This window comes from Conger conger, chromosome 8 (genome assembly GCF_963514075.1).
Source record: "Conger conger chromosome 8, fConCon1.1, whole genome shotgun sequence".
Taxonomy (NCBI): Eukaryota; Metazoa; Chordata; class Actinopteri; order Anguilliformes; family Congridae; genus Conger; species Conger conger.
Window position 1 is genome coordinate 62,714,309 of NC_083767.1, and position 14,121 is coordinate 62,728,429.

General features: G+C 43.1%; 1 protein-coding gene across 1 annotated transcript in view; it reads left to right on the plus strand.

Moving 5' to 3' along the window:
* The window catches only part of LOC133135054 (up-regulator of cell proliferation-like), a 135,253-nt gene that overhangs the window by 69,241 nt on the left and 51,891 nt on the right, over window positions 1-14,121 (plus strand). The window lies entirely within an intron of this gene.

Genomic DNA, 14,121 nt, shown 5'->3' on the forward strand with positions numbered 1-14,121 from the left:
GGTCTTTCACACAAGTGTCTCCATAAAGTTCAACTGGTCCAGAACTCAGCTGCCCGTATCATCACCGGAACTCCTTCCATTGATCACATCACTCCAGTTCTCCAGCAACTTCATTGGCTCCCAGTTAAATCCCGTATTGATTTTAAGATCTTGCTGCTCACATTCAAAGCCCTTCATAACATGGCACCTTCATATCTCTCTGAACTCCTCCATAGCCACATTCCCTCATACATACTCTCAGATCCTCCTCTGCCTCCTTACTTGCCACACCATCTGCCCCCCGCCTGACCACCATGGGATCTAGAGCCTTTAATCGTTCTGCCCCCCGCCTCTGGAACTCTCTGCCACAAGACATTCGCAACATTGACACTCTCCTCACTTTTAAATCTAGACTCAAGACACACCTTTTCACACTGGCATATTTAACCTGACCCTGATTGATCAGTTTTATGTTTTATGTTGATAATTTTATATGTGTTGTATATAACATGTCGGTGCTATTGACTGATTAGTTTTTGTATGATGTTTTTACTGTGTCTTGTAAGGTGTCCTTGAGTGCTCTGAAAGGCGCCCACAAATAAAATCTATTATTATTATTATTAACTGCACCAACATGCAGCTTGTCAGTTCATTTCATTCACAAATCATTTTCATTCACAATGGATCAAAACTACCAAACCACTTCAAACATGTCTCAAAGGAAAAACACCAGCACTAGAATTTTTTGTGTCAATTATAGAACAATGATCTAAAAAACATTAACAACCAGTGCCATTACAATCAATGCACTATTTTGAAGAAAAAAAAAACAGCTGCAGACGACCTGAGGGCTCGTGAAGGGACATAAAACAACAATGAAATGTAAGGAGGAGCCAAACAATTCAGAGCTTTGTAGACAAGTAAAATAATCTTTAAATCAATTGTAAAAGATACAGGGAACCAATGCAGTGCAGCTAAAACAGGAATAATATGCTCTTGCTTCCTTGTTTTTGTTCAGTCTTGCAGCAGAGTTCTGAATTAATTGTAGTCTTTCAATTGACTTTTTTTTTGAGGACCAGTGAAAAGAGCATTCCAATAGTCCAGCCTACTCAAAATAAAAGCATGGACTAACTTCTCAGAATCCTGACTTCCTAATAAAAATGGCGTACCTTGGTAGTGTTTCTCAGGTATAAGAAAGCAGCCTTGGTCACCTTGTTAATGTGACTTAATGTTAATGTTAACTTGGATCAGAGTCTAAAAGTACACCCAGGCATGTTACTTCTGATTTAACCTGGGGAGTCAAATTTCCTAACCTGTTATAAAGTGCATCCCGTTTGGCTTTGGAGCCAACTAGAAGTATTTCTGTCTTATCTTCATTTAACTTTAAAAAAGTCTTGTTCATCGATTGATTAATTGCAGACAGACAGGTAGTCAGGGAACATAATGCATTTGGATCATTTGGCTCAACTGCAGTGTATAGTTTTGTGTCATCAGCATAGCTGTGGAAAATAACATATTGTTCTCTGATGACATGACCTAAGGGAAGCATATATAATGAAAAAAGAAGGGGACCAAGGCAGCTCCGTTGTGCAACACCGAAAGATATGTCGGATTCTCATCACAGTTTACAATCTTACAATGATTTAAAAAATATATATATATAAAAAAAAACAAAAAAAAGGCTGAGGTAGAAGCACCAGCTTTGCCAGTATAGTATATGGATACTCAACTACAAAAACAAAGAATGGGAATATGTGGTTACAACACAGTGTCACAGGTCAATACAATACAGAATAGAAATGCTTTTAGATGTTCAAACTGGGTCCACACCCACAACCACACTAGACATTGAATACCATTATTAACCAGAGGGATCTGAATCCAGAGAATCTTGTATGTCCTCACTTTCAAGGAACTGTAGGAAAAACCCCCAAATTTTATAAAATACCTTAAGCTTGCGTTTGATAGAGTATGTTATTTTGAGCGACCCTAAACTCCCCGGTGGTTCCATGGTAGCCAGAGCGTCCCTGACAGGGTCTGATAACGCACTCGTGAACAGGGTCATGAGCGGATCGTCCGCCCATCCCGTCTCCCCTGCCAGAGCCTGAAACTCTACCGAGAACTCGCCGACACAGAGAGGAACCCCCTACATTTACCCACCTCTCCCCCATACCGCAGCGGAAGCTGCAGCTTAGGCTCCCTGACCACAGGTGTAATGCGTCGGTAAATGGGTAAGACCGGTTGGGGGGAGTGAGCGGTTGAGGGGTGTCAGGGGATGGTGCTTGTGCCTGTGATGATCGGAACTCGCTCGCCAATTGCCGAAAACTATCGGCGAGCCCCAACAGCACATCCTGCTGCCGACCTAATCTGGCCAATATTTCGTCCTGGCACTGAAACACCATAGTCCGATGCTCGGTAGTAGCAGTCTGCTGCGCATGCAACGCATGCAACCCCTGTTCCTGCCTAACCAGTGCAGCCTGCGGAGCAGCTACCACCGCTTCAAGTGGGGAATCCCCTATCTCGACTACCAAACTAGTCGCTGGTCTCTCCATGATGGAGAACGTGTCCACCACTAAACCCCGGGAGGTAGAGGAAACAACTCGGAGACAGCTCCGATAAAATAAAGAAAATAGCCCCAAAAAACGGCTAAGGAAAATAAAGCAACCCTTCAAAACCAGGGCGAATAACACAACCTAAAAGGCGAGCCCTGTAACCCCGGACCGGGGATCCCAAAATAAAAGTACAACCTAGTATAAAAGACGAGGTAAACAAAATAAACAACCGTGAGTCACAGCTCCGGAAAATTTACAAACCAAAATATATACCGGGGACAACGTCCCTCACCCACAGGCTCACACGAGCCGAAAACAAAAGAGAAAAACAAAAGAACCTACAGGAAGGCGTCCGCAGTGTAAACACACAACGAGCAGAACACCTTCCTTACCTTTTTCTTTTCTTTTAAATGCAACACCCAGAACCAGCACAATACCTGACTCCTTTATCACTGAGTCTACCGTGTGCTGACCAGCTTGGTGACAGAGCGAACAGTGTACACCAAAGCGTCGACTGCTAGTCAGCGCGTGCTTTAAATACCTTCCACAGGTAAGGCTCCCTTGGCACTAACGAGGACCAGGTGAAAATAATAAACCCCCCTGGTGGTCACGACCGATACTACCTCCCAACCCTGACATCACGTGCATGAATTATATTTAACAATCTTCTGATATTATAATATGCCTTAAGCCATTCTGATCAGCTCCTATTATAGATGGGAGACATTTTTCTAATCTTAATGCCAGTAGTATGGCTATTATTTTTGCATCTGTATTTAAGAGGGATATAGGTCTAAATCAGGGGTGGCCAACCTGGTACTGGTGAGCCACAGGGACTGCTGGTTTTTGTTGTTTCCCAGCACCAATCGATCCATTAAAGCAGTCCATTGCACAGTTAACTCGGCTCACCTGGTTTCTTGGGGCTGTTTTTTGTTGTTCAGGTGAAAACAAAAACCAGCAGACCCTGTGGCTCCCCAGGACCAGGGCTGGCCACCTCTGGTCTAAATGATCCACATTTTGTCGGGGGTTTGTCTGGTTTTAAAATTAACGGAATTAGTGCTGTAAAACCCCACGCTAACCCAATGACGGAATTTAGCGGGGGCCGAAGGGGGTTTTGGGTGCTTGTCCTTCTGGCGTTGCTGGGAGAACATTAGTAGGGTTAATTATTATCCTCCGTCCAAGAACAGAGCACAATTACGTTTAATCATACCTAGCCTGCGTTGGCTACACACAAACAAAGAGTATAGAATATGCTGTCTATGGGAAGCCGATTACGATCTTCCGTTGCTACACATACAAACATACATACATACCCAGGACATGTTGTGTGAGAAGTCGAATACGATCTTCCAGATACTTACATATACGTACAATATGCTGTGTGGGAAGTCGAATACGATCTTCCCAGATTGGTCTGTCTCCCTTGCTTTTATGCCAAATCATACGTTTGGAACCAGGCGGCAGTGCCATAAATCAACCTGGAGGGGTGTTCAAATCTGGAATTTAGACCCCCACCCTTGGGGGTTGTTAAGTAGGGAAAATTAGATGATTACCAACAGAGGACGTGTAGGTTTTCCCTTGAGTTACTGGTTTATTAAGCTCCATTTGGTATGAAATGTATCTCATCCGATTCCTTGATTTTACCAGATCACATCCATACCAAACAGATTACCCTTATGTTTTATTATGTTGCAGTTATCATGAAACTTCCCTCCTGATTATCCATTTTACATGCAATTCCTGTTACCATTACATAAGACTTAATGCAATAATACAAGGATCACATGGGCAATGTTTTCAAGGTTTTGCCGGGTCCATTTACTATCTTAATAGCAGTTTTGAATATTTAATCTAGGAGAACAGTCACTGGTGTAATGACAGCAGTGCCCAAATGAGGGCACTGTGGCATTGTCCGGAGTCTTCCCTCTTGGAAGTGACCAGGTATGGGGTCACAGGAAAGTCACCAATGTCCCGGAGGATTCTTTTCCCATGACCCAACTGCCCTTGGACCCCTCATATATCTTTCCCGAAACTCCCCCAAAAGGTAGTCTAAACAACATTGCTCTCAGGCCCCTCACAAATGGCAGCCCTTCCTGACCTTAACCACTACGCTACAGGCTGCCCCATCATATCTATGAATGCTGTAGTTGGGAGTTTTCATAACTGCATTATGCTGTAAATATGTATTTGTGCCTCTCATGGTAATATACCTTTTGGATAAACCCCAGATTGCTTGGTTTCTTCTCCTTATCTCCGAAATCTAGGCCTTAGCTCTTGACCCTAAAAGTGAGTCACCCATCTGTAATTTACAGCCAGCCCCACCAGGCAGTGGTCAGGGGGCTAAAACACATGGCTTCTACAGAGACAGCTTTTGCCCAGTTTCCCCTCGGCTCCTGAATGGCTATGATATCAAAGGTATACTGTTACAAAAACTAGACCATTACACCAGTCACAATGAACCAATCAGAATAACACCAAACATTACTATATTCTGACCTGGGATTATCATGAAACATCTTTATTCCATCTCCAGTATTCCTGTGCTCTAACCTGTAAGGAATGTGAGAAAAGGGCGGCCTGTAGCGTAGTGGTTAAGGTAAATGACTGGGACACCAAGGTCGGTCGTTCTAATCCCGGTGTAGCCATAATAAGATCCGCACAGCCGTTGGGCCCCTGAGCAAGACCCTTAACCCTGCATTACTCCAGGGGAGGATTGTCTCCTGCTTAGTCTAATCAACTGTACGTCGCTCTGGATAAGAGCGTCTGCCAAATGCCAATAATGTAATGTAATGTAAAAAAGGGGGGCTCCAGGAATCCTTCTCTAGCTCTCCCCCACAGGCATGTGTGCCAAAAGGTGGGGGCTAACAATGCATGCTCCGGGAGGGGGAAGTCAGCAAGCTGACCAGCGCATGAGACCAAATGTTACTTATGACTGGCTTACAGTGCACTTCTCAGAGAGGGGGGTAAACAGCCATTCTGAAAAGATTCATGGTACATATTGATTAAGGGAGTGACTAATTTATCTTTAAAGAATTTATAAATGTCAATTGGAAGTCCATCAGGGTTCCTGCCCGTATGGGTGCGGAGATAGTGGGGGTTAATGGTGCAAGGTCCTGGGTTAAATTACTTTACAGCCACATATTCCACAATACCAGAGGAAGCCAGCAAGCTGACCAGCCCTGAGTGATAATGTTAATAATTTCTTTATCTGCCAGGCCAGCAATTTTCCTGACTTTTCCCCTTGATCATAAAATGATTGTTTCAACCTTATTCAACTATTTTCTGCTTTAGTGGCAGATAGAACATTATATTTTTCTCTAAGGGTCAGTAGCTCTTGAGTGAGAGCCCTTGATTGATCTGCGTGTACCTCCCTCTCTAATTCTTGGATTTTTTCATCCAATTCCTCCATTTCTAAGTTATTCTTATTAGTTTTCGAGCTTGTATAGCTAATTATTTGTCCCCGGATATAAGCTTTAAATGTCTCCCATCCTATAGTAGCAGAGGTCTCATCTTTATTTATGAGCAACATGAGTACACTCTGTCAGTGGGATGCAACCTTCGCCAGGGGTCACATCGATTCAGTTCTTTTTTTAGACAATGTAACTTCTTCCTACTGTGTGTGTGTGTCAACACCAGTCGAACGGTCGAGATGAGGGGAAACTGTACAATTAAGATCACCAGCAATAATACGTTTTCCAGGTAATTAGGCCGGTATTAAAAAAAGGTTTTCAAAAAACGCAGGAGAATCATTATTGGGTCCATACAGGTTTACCATTGAAATACTTAAATTTAACAGTGAACCTTGTACGATCAAGTATCTACCTGCAGAGTCAGATATTACTTTAGAAAGTTGAAAGGGAATAGATTTGTGAATCAAAGTTATGACTCCCCTGGCATGAGAAGAGAATGAAGCTGAGAAAACTTGGCCTGGCCATCGTCTGCGGATCTTTATAATATCTTCCGATAACAGGTGGCTTTCTTGTAAAAATACTACTGTAGACTTTAGATGTTTTATCCTTGTCATGACCTGCTTAATTTTAGCCAATTTCCCCAGACCTCTAACATTCCATGATGTTATATTCAAATTTGAATCAACATTCATCAGTCATTTCTATTATATGCATTGTATCACTCCATTTGACCTCTGTGTGATGACAGTAGAACATGTAACCATACGGAATAAATGCACAGGTACAAACAGGATATATTGGTCTAAAAAAAAGAAGCTGAACTCCAAAATACGATGAGATAACCTCCCGCTGCCTCTCCGAACTTGACAGCGGTCCCTCCCTACCCCAAAAATACCCCACGTTGTCTCTCGGAATGCAACAACGCTCCCCCCACCCCCCCATATCTAAAGATGCAACATAGCACAACACTGATCCTACTAATACGAGGAGCAGTGCGCTCACACACATATTATTCACTTATACGTGCTCCCACACACATCGGCTAATAAAACATACATACATACATACATTATATCCTAACCCGCTTATCCTGAACAGGGTCGCAGGGGGGCTGGAGCCTATCCCAGCATACATTGGGCGAAAGGCAGGAATACACCCTGGACAGGTCGCCAGTCCATCACAGGGCACACACACCATTCACTCACACACTCATACCTACGGGCAATTTAGACTCCCCAGTCAGCCTAACCTGCATGTCTTTGGACTGTGGGAGGAAACCCACGCAAACACGGGGAGAACATGCAAACTCCACACAGCGAGGCCCCGGCCGATGGGGATTCAAACCCAGGACCTCCTTGCTGTGAGGTGGCAGTGCTACCCACTGCACCGTCCGTGCCGCCTCTAATAAAACATGAAACTAAATATTCAGTAGACTAGGCTACCCTTCCTCTGATGTCCCAATTACATTCCTACCTGATAACCGACAAGGTTTTTGATACTATAGCCTACTATAGCCTATAATTTTTGGCTTTATGACCGCTCAAACAGTTTGACGTTACCTTGTTATGACCAGGATGCGAAAAGGAAGGGTGCCGAAAAAACTATCTGAAATAGTTCAGTCCTCGCCACTTGGTAGGTTACAGTGCCAGGCTAGTTTCCCCCGCCCTGGATGGTAGGGATGTAGGCTACGACATCGTCTGGGCAGTCAAAGGTCTGGGAGCGACCATCACGCGTCACCCTGAGCTTGGCTGGATGAATTGACCCATATTGAATGTTCAGGGCCTGTAGCTGCTGCTTCACCCCGTCGTAGCGCTTCCTCTTTAGGTGTGTCTCTTTGGCAATGTCTTTGGCAAGAACTTCACCTCTTGTTAATCAAACAACACCTTCTCTTTAGCTCTAGCTGCTCTAGTCACCCTGTCCTTGTCGCTTGAGTTCAGGAATCGTGCAATGAGAACTCGGGGAAAGTTGCTGTTCACTCGGCCCTGCAAGCGGTGTGCCCTCTCAACAATGATCGGCTTGGGAAAGTTGTCAGGGCCCAATGCCTCTGGGAGCCACTTCTCCAGGAATGCCACAGCGTCACGTCCTTCAGGACCCTCCGGGATGTTAACAAGTCGTAGATTATTGCAACGACTCCGGTTCTCTTGATCCTCTAATTTCAAGGTTAGTGGCTCCACTTGCGTCTTGAGAGAGGCTGTTAAGGTTTTTAGGGTGTTAACACTGTCTTCTGCATCACTAAAGCCTTGCTTGGCTCCTGATAGTCTGCCCGAGAAGTCGTTAATATCTTTCTTAACGTCTTGGATAGCAGTTAACACCCCCGTAATTTTCTGGTTTAAATCCTCCCGCATGCCGTTGATAGCTTCCATGATTTTTGCGGCTCCCTCGGCTCCGGTGTGCTTCTCAGCTAGCTTGTCAGTAGCTAAATCCGAGTTAGCCGAGGAAGTTTGATTTTCTTTCTTCTTCGCACGTCCACCAGTTTGATTTTTGTCTGACATTTTCTGGTCTCAAAAGTATTCAAGGCACCTTATAACCACTTTCTAACCGATTTTATCGAAATTTACATTTACACAAATTATATTAGTTTGCCAAGTGTGTTGGGAGCAAAAGTTAATACGTGTGCTCAGCTCATCCCCCAAAAGATGGTAATGTAGTTTATTAAAAACTACATTTTCAAGTACCTTGCCCATGAACGGTAATTGGCGGGGAAAATCCAATTTTAAAAATCCTGGACTTAGAGGAACCCCTCTTAATTTGCCAAAATACATCAAAACTTATTGTGGAATGGTTCCCTTACCTCTATCCTGCAAATTATGTCTGAATCATAACAAATTACCAGATCTAAATAATCAGTTTATACCCCTCTATATTATATTCATCCACATCTTCATCCCCAAGCCATGTCTCTGTAATCCCTACAATGTCATAGCCCCCACTAATAACTGCCACAAGTTCCAAAAACATATTTGTTATGCTTCTCGCATTTAAACATAGACATTTCAGTTTGTGGCTTCTACACATCCTTTCCTGTTCCCTCACTCCCTGTCCCAAGCCACCATTACTTGATTTTTGCCCTGAAAAGATTTTGTTATTGCTCTCACCATTACATGTAGCCATTGCCATTTCCGTCTGGGCAGTCTGTACCTCCCTGCCCCACAAGTCCCTAGTTTAAATAATCCTGTGCTATCCTAAGCATACGCTGACCCAGTGCAAAGGTTCCTCTCCTATTCAGGTGCAACCCGTCAAGCTTGTACTGCTCACCCCTGTCCTAAAAGGAGTCCCAATGCCCCATAAACCTGTACCCCTCTCTCCTACAAAAATTTTGGAACCACCTAAACCTCCAGATAAAGTGCTGCTTCCCTCTGCTTGCACGTGGTACAGGTAGAATTGCGGAGAAGACTACCGTGGAGGTCCTGTGCCCGGTTGCATAAAACACCTTAAGTGCTTCCCTTAACTCTGACACTTAAGGGCTGATTTCCCCTTAGCTAAGGGAATTACCTGAGGGTGTTGTATTACATTTACATTTTAGTCATTTGGCAGACGCTTTTAATCCAAAGCGACTTACAAGTGCATAGGTTCTACCATAAGTCAAAGCATCACATCCAGAACTAGCAAAATACACATGAAATGCTGTTCTAAACATAGTTGTCATCGTAAGTGCCTAAGTGGGGGGGGTTAGACAAGGATAGGGATATCAGAAAGGAGGGGCAGGGGAAATCAGGAGGGAGGACTAAGGTAGAGTTTGAAAAGGTGGGTTTTGAGTCGGCGACGAAATAGGGGGAGGGATTCTGCTGTTCTGACAGTGGTAGGCAAGTCATTCCACCACTGAGGAACCAGAACGGAAAACAGGCATGAACGTGCAGCTCGACCGCCAGGTTCACGTAGAGAGGGAACCATAAGGTGACCAGAGCTGGCAGACCGGAGTGGTCTAGCTGGGGAGTAGGGAGTGATCAAGGATTGTATGTAAGGTGGGGCAGTCCCCTTAGCAGCCTGAAATGCCAACACTAGGGCCTTGAAACGGATGCGTGTGGCAATAGGAAGCCAGTGGAGGCCAATGAGAAGCGGGCATATAAACCCTTAAGACGTTTTTCTTCGGTAAGGGAAACAGTTCAGTTCCTTACTGCAATGGTTGACGTTTGACTGTTGCAAATTTTGACCGTAACCATGGATGCGTTATCTCGTCGGTTACGATCATTCACTGTAGGCTATACAATAAAATAAGGTTTTAACCAGTAACCTACGGTAACCTCGCTATATTTAAATACGGAAACCAAAAAAGGAAACCAAATTGGACGGATGAGGGGAAGTGTATACTGTTGGAGGAATACGTTAAAATAAAAACCATTTAAAAAAGCGAACTCAATCCGACTGACAGCGACCAAAATCAGAAGATGTGGGAGGAAATAACAGATTAGATTAACGCTAGAAATATAGCCATGAAGACAATGCAGGAGGTCATTAAAAAATATGAGAATATGCGTATCTGCGGAAAAAGAATTGGGCAATTAGCTATTGGAGGGAATCCAGCAAAACCAGTGAGAACTAAAGTAGCCTAACAGCTAGCTAGTTAGTGCTAGTGTCTAAAAAAACGCACTGTCTGGGGCAATCTAAAACATGCACTGAAACAGAAAAGGAAACAACTCCAGGAAGTGAGGTGTTTGCATGACAGAAATGTATACAGTTCTGTGGTTTACAGAAGCCTAGGTACAGGTAGCCTAGCCAACTATCAAGAAAACTAGATATTTAGCTTACTAATAACACACAAACTGACTGTATACTGTATCAACACTGATCAAAAAGTGAACCTACTTAAAATAAACCTTGAATCCTGAGGTGATTTTCATGTTTTTTTCATTATCATTGTTTTTTTCAGATTAAACAGATGTGTAATGATAACCTCATGCAGCCCCAGTTGTCCTATCAGGAAATGCCAGGCTTCGGTTTATATATAAATGGTAAAAGGCTGGCATTTATATAGCGCCTTTATCCAAAGCGCTGTACAATTGACGCTTCTCATTCACCCATTCATACACACACTCACACACCAACGGTGATTGGCTGCCATGCAAGGCACTGACCAGCTCGTCAGGAGCATTTAGGGGTTAGGTGTCTTGCTCAGGGACACTTCGACACAGCCCGGGCAGGGGAACGGACCGGCAACCCTCCGACTGCCAGACGACTGCTCTTACTGCCTGAGCCATGCCATGATAGATGATATTGATGAGTAGAAAGAGTGTATTATTTGGGGGAAAATAAGCTTACTAAAAAGATGTTCACTTGAGTATATTTCCAAAACCAAGGACAAAATCAGGTATATCATCTTACCTTACAATAATATGTTGTATGGAGTAACAATATCATAGAGCCATGTCAGTAGGACATACAGTTGTTTTATAAGGTACAAAAAATATCAGCATGGTACCAGGCATAATTTGGTTATATTGGTTCTCGTCCAATAGTTAAAATGGCAAATATAGAATATATAAATAACAAGTAACAGTTGTATTTTATTACACAGTAAAAACAACACGTAACCTCTTTGAATAGCGATATTCTTGTCACATTCACATCGTCCTGGTACTACTGCTGGTGACAAAACAGCAGATATTTGTTGCCAGTCCAGCAGATAAGTGGGTTAAAATAATGGATGGATAGATAAATCACACGATATGTAAAAATATCAATGGATTAGGTCCATTCGACATTCCAAACTTGACAATTGCCACTCCGGTTTGCCGGAAAATAAAGGGAAGATAACCTAAATGTAGCAATACAACACATTTATTTAAGCCACAGAGCCGTTTAGCCTAATGAAAAACTATAAAAGATTACTAGATCCGTGGCCAGTGTGCTCATTTCAGATAAGGTTATGTTAACGTAAATTAGCGAACGCTAACGTTACATCTGTAGCGTAGTGGTGAAGGTAAATGACTGGGACACGCAAGGTCGGTGGTTCTGATCCCGGTGTAGCCACAATAAGATCCACACAGCCGTTGGATCCTTGAGCAAGGCCCTTAATCCTGCATTGCTCCAGGGGAAGATTGTCTCCTGCTTAGTCTAGTCAACTGTATGTTGCTCTGGATAAAAGCGTCTGCCGGCTTATGTTACCGTTAGGGTTGCCACACATTCTGGTTTTCCCGGGATTGTTCTCTTTTTTGAGCGACTGCCCCAGACAAATTATTGGTACTTCTAAATGTCAGGGTTCCAAATAAAACCCAATTCTTCCACAAAAACAAACAAGCAACCAGCAGCAAAAACAAACACAAACAAACAAACAAAAAAAAACTATATACAACTCGACTGGGCAAAAAGAGAGCACGTTTCTGAATACATAATGGCATGTCAAATGTCCCAGTTTTTTCACAAATCAAATGTGGCAACCCAAGTTACCCTGCTTTGCTAGCGTTAGTTGTTAGTTGTCAACACTGGCATTAATCAATTTGATCTGGCAAGATTCTACCTTGAATGAAGTGATCAGAACACACTAAATTAACGGTTTACTCTGGCTAGCCATAAATTCCTCCTGGCTTGACTCCTCATATCCTCTCCCTCATTTTCTCTCATCACTGGGATTCTATACAAACGCAACAGCCTACTGTTGTCACCATCGGATTTGTTATGACAACGATAAATTACACGTTGTGATTTTCGAAAAAAAAACATTAAAATGTTTCTAACTCTACTCCACATAGTGTTGGGCGGTTTTGTGTTCATGAAGGGTAAGTCCATGCAGTATGGCGCCCTGCTATTCAAGTGATGTCATCGTAATGCATGTATTGTTGTCAACCGGAGTCAAAAGAAAAGGAAAAAAAACACAAAAATGTAGATGGCCCCTTTATGATGAGGCGTAGCTACTGCGGAAATCCTTACAATAACTCTAACTGCCTTGATTATGAAATTACTGTCATGCTTAATGCTACCACCATGCAAGTGGTATATAGAATATAAAAATATTTAGTGCCAGTGTTTTCTATCTTATGTAGACAGATCCTGTAATCTGAAGAAAAACAAGGGACCCCTGGAGAAAATTAGTGCATGTCACAGTTTCAGTAAATATCACATCTGTCATAGGACAGACGTTTTGGTTGACATGCAATGCTGCCATCATACTGATCTTTCATACCCCATTATAACTTACTTTAAATAAATAATTGGTTATCCCGTTAGCCTGTTGTTGCATGTCTCATTTTCCTGATCATGACAAAAACGAGCCAGTCGTAACAATTCATTTTCAGGGCCATTAGGGCTGTTTCATGTTTAGTTATTCATGGGCAGTAACACTCATGGTACAGTCTAAGTGTGCATCTATTTGGGAGAATGGGGCTGTGACGGGATGTGAAAGTTAGAATTGATGGCACCGCAAAAATCGCTCCCTCCCAATATATCTGCTATATATTGTAATATGAGTATTTTCTCACAGAGCTTTCTCCTTCTGTAGCTGGGAAGGTGACATTGGACTCCACAGATGTGATGTCTGCTGACCTCAGTTGTAACACCACAGTAATAGAAACAATGAGACTTGTCACCAAATCATTTATTTATGAATGGTAATATGTTTTTGTGTAGAGCCTTCTGTACCTGGGAAGTTGGCAGTGGAGTCCTCAGTGGAGACATCTGCTATCGTCCGATGGGTCCAGTGGATTCTCCATATCCTTGTGGTGTTCTTCAGATTTGCAACAAGAAGGGGTGAATACATTACATTAATGGCATTTGGCAGACACTCTTATCCAGAGCGACGTACAACAAAGTGTATACCCATAACCAGGGATAAGTGCGCTGAAAGACCCTAGAGGGAAGTACAATTTCAACTGCTACCTGTACAACAAAGATAAGGACCAGAATCTATTTGAATTTTTTTTTTTTTTTTTTTTTAAACGAACAAATAAACAAACAAACAAACAACAAAGCAAAAGTGACCAAACTTAACTATCCAAACACTGCTTACTTAGCCAACTAAAAATACCGATACACAAAGTAAATCAGAGAGACAACAATTAAGGTTCACAGGGAGGTAGGGAGGTAGGGAGGGATGGGGAGAGGTGCTGCTTGAAGAGGTCCATCCATCCATCCATCCATCATCACCCGCTTATCCGGAGTCGGGTCGCGGTGGCAGTAGGCCTGATCAGATGCCCAAACCACCTCAATTGGCTCCTTTCAACGCAAAGGAGCAGTGGCTCCACTCTGAG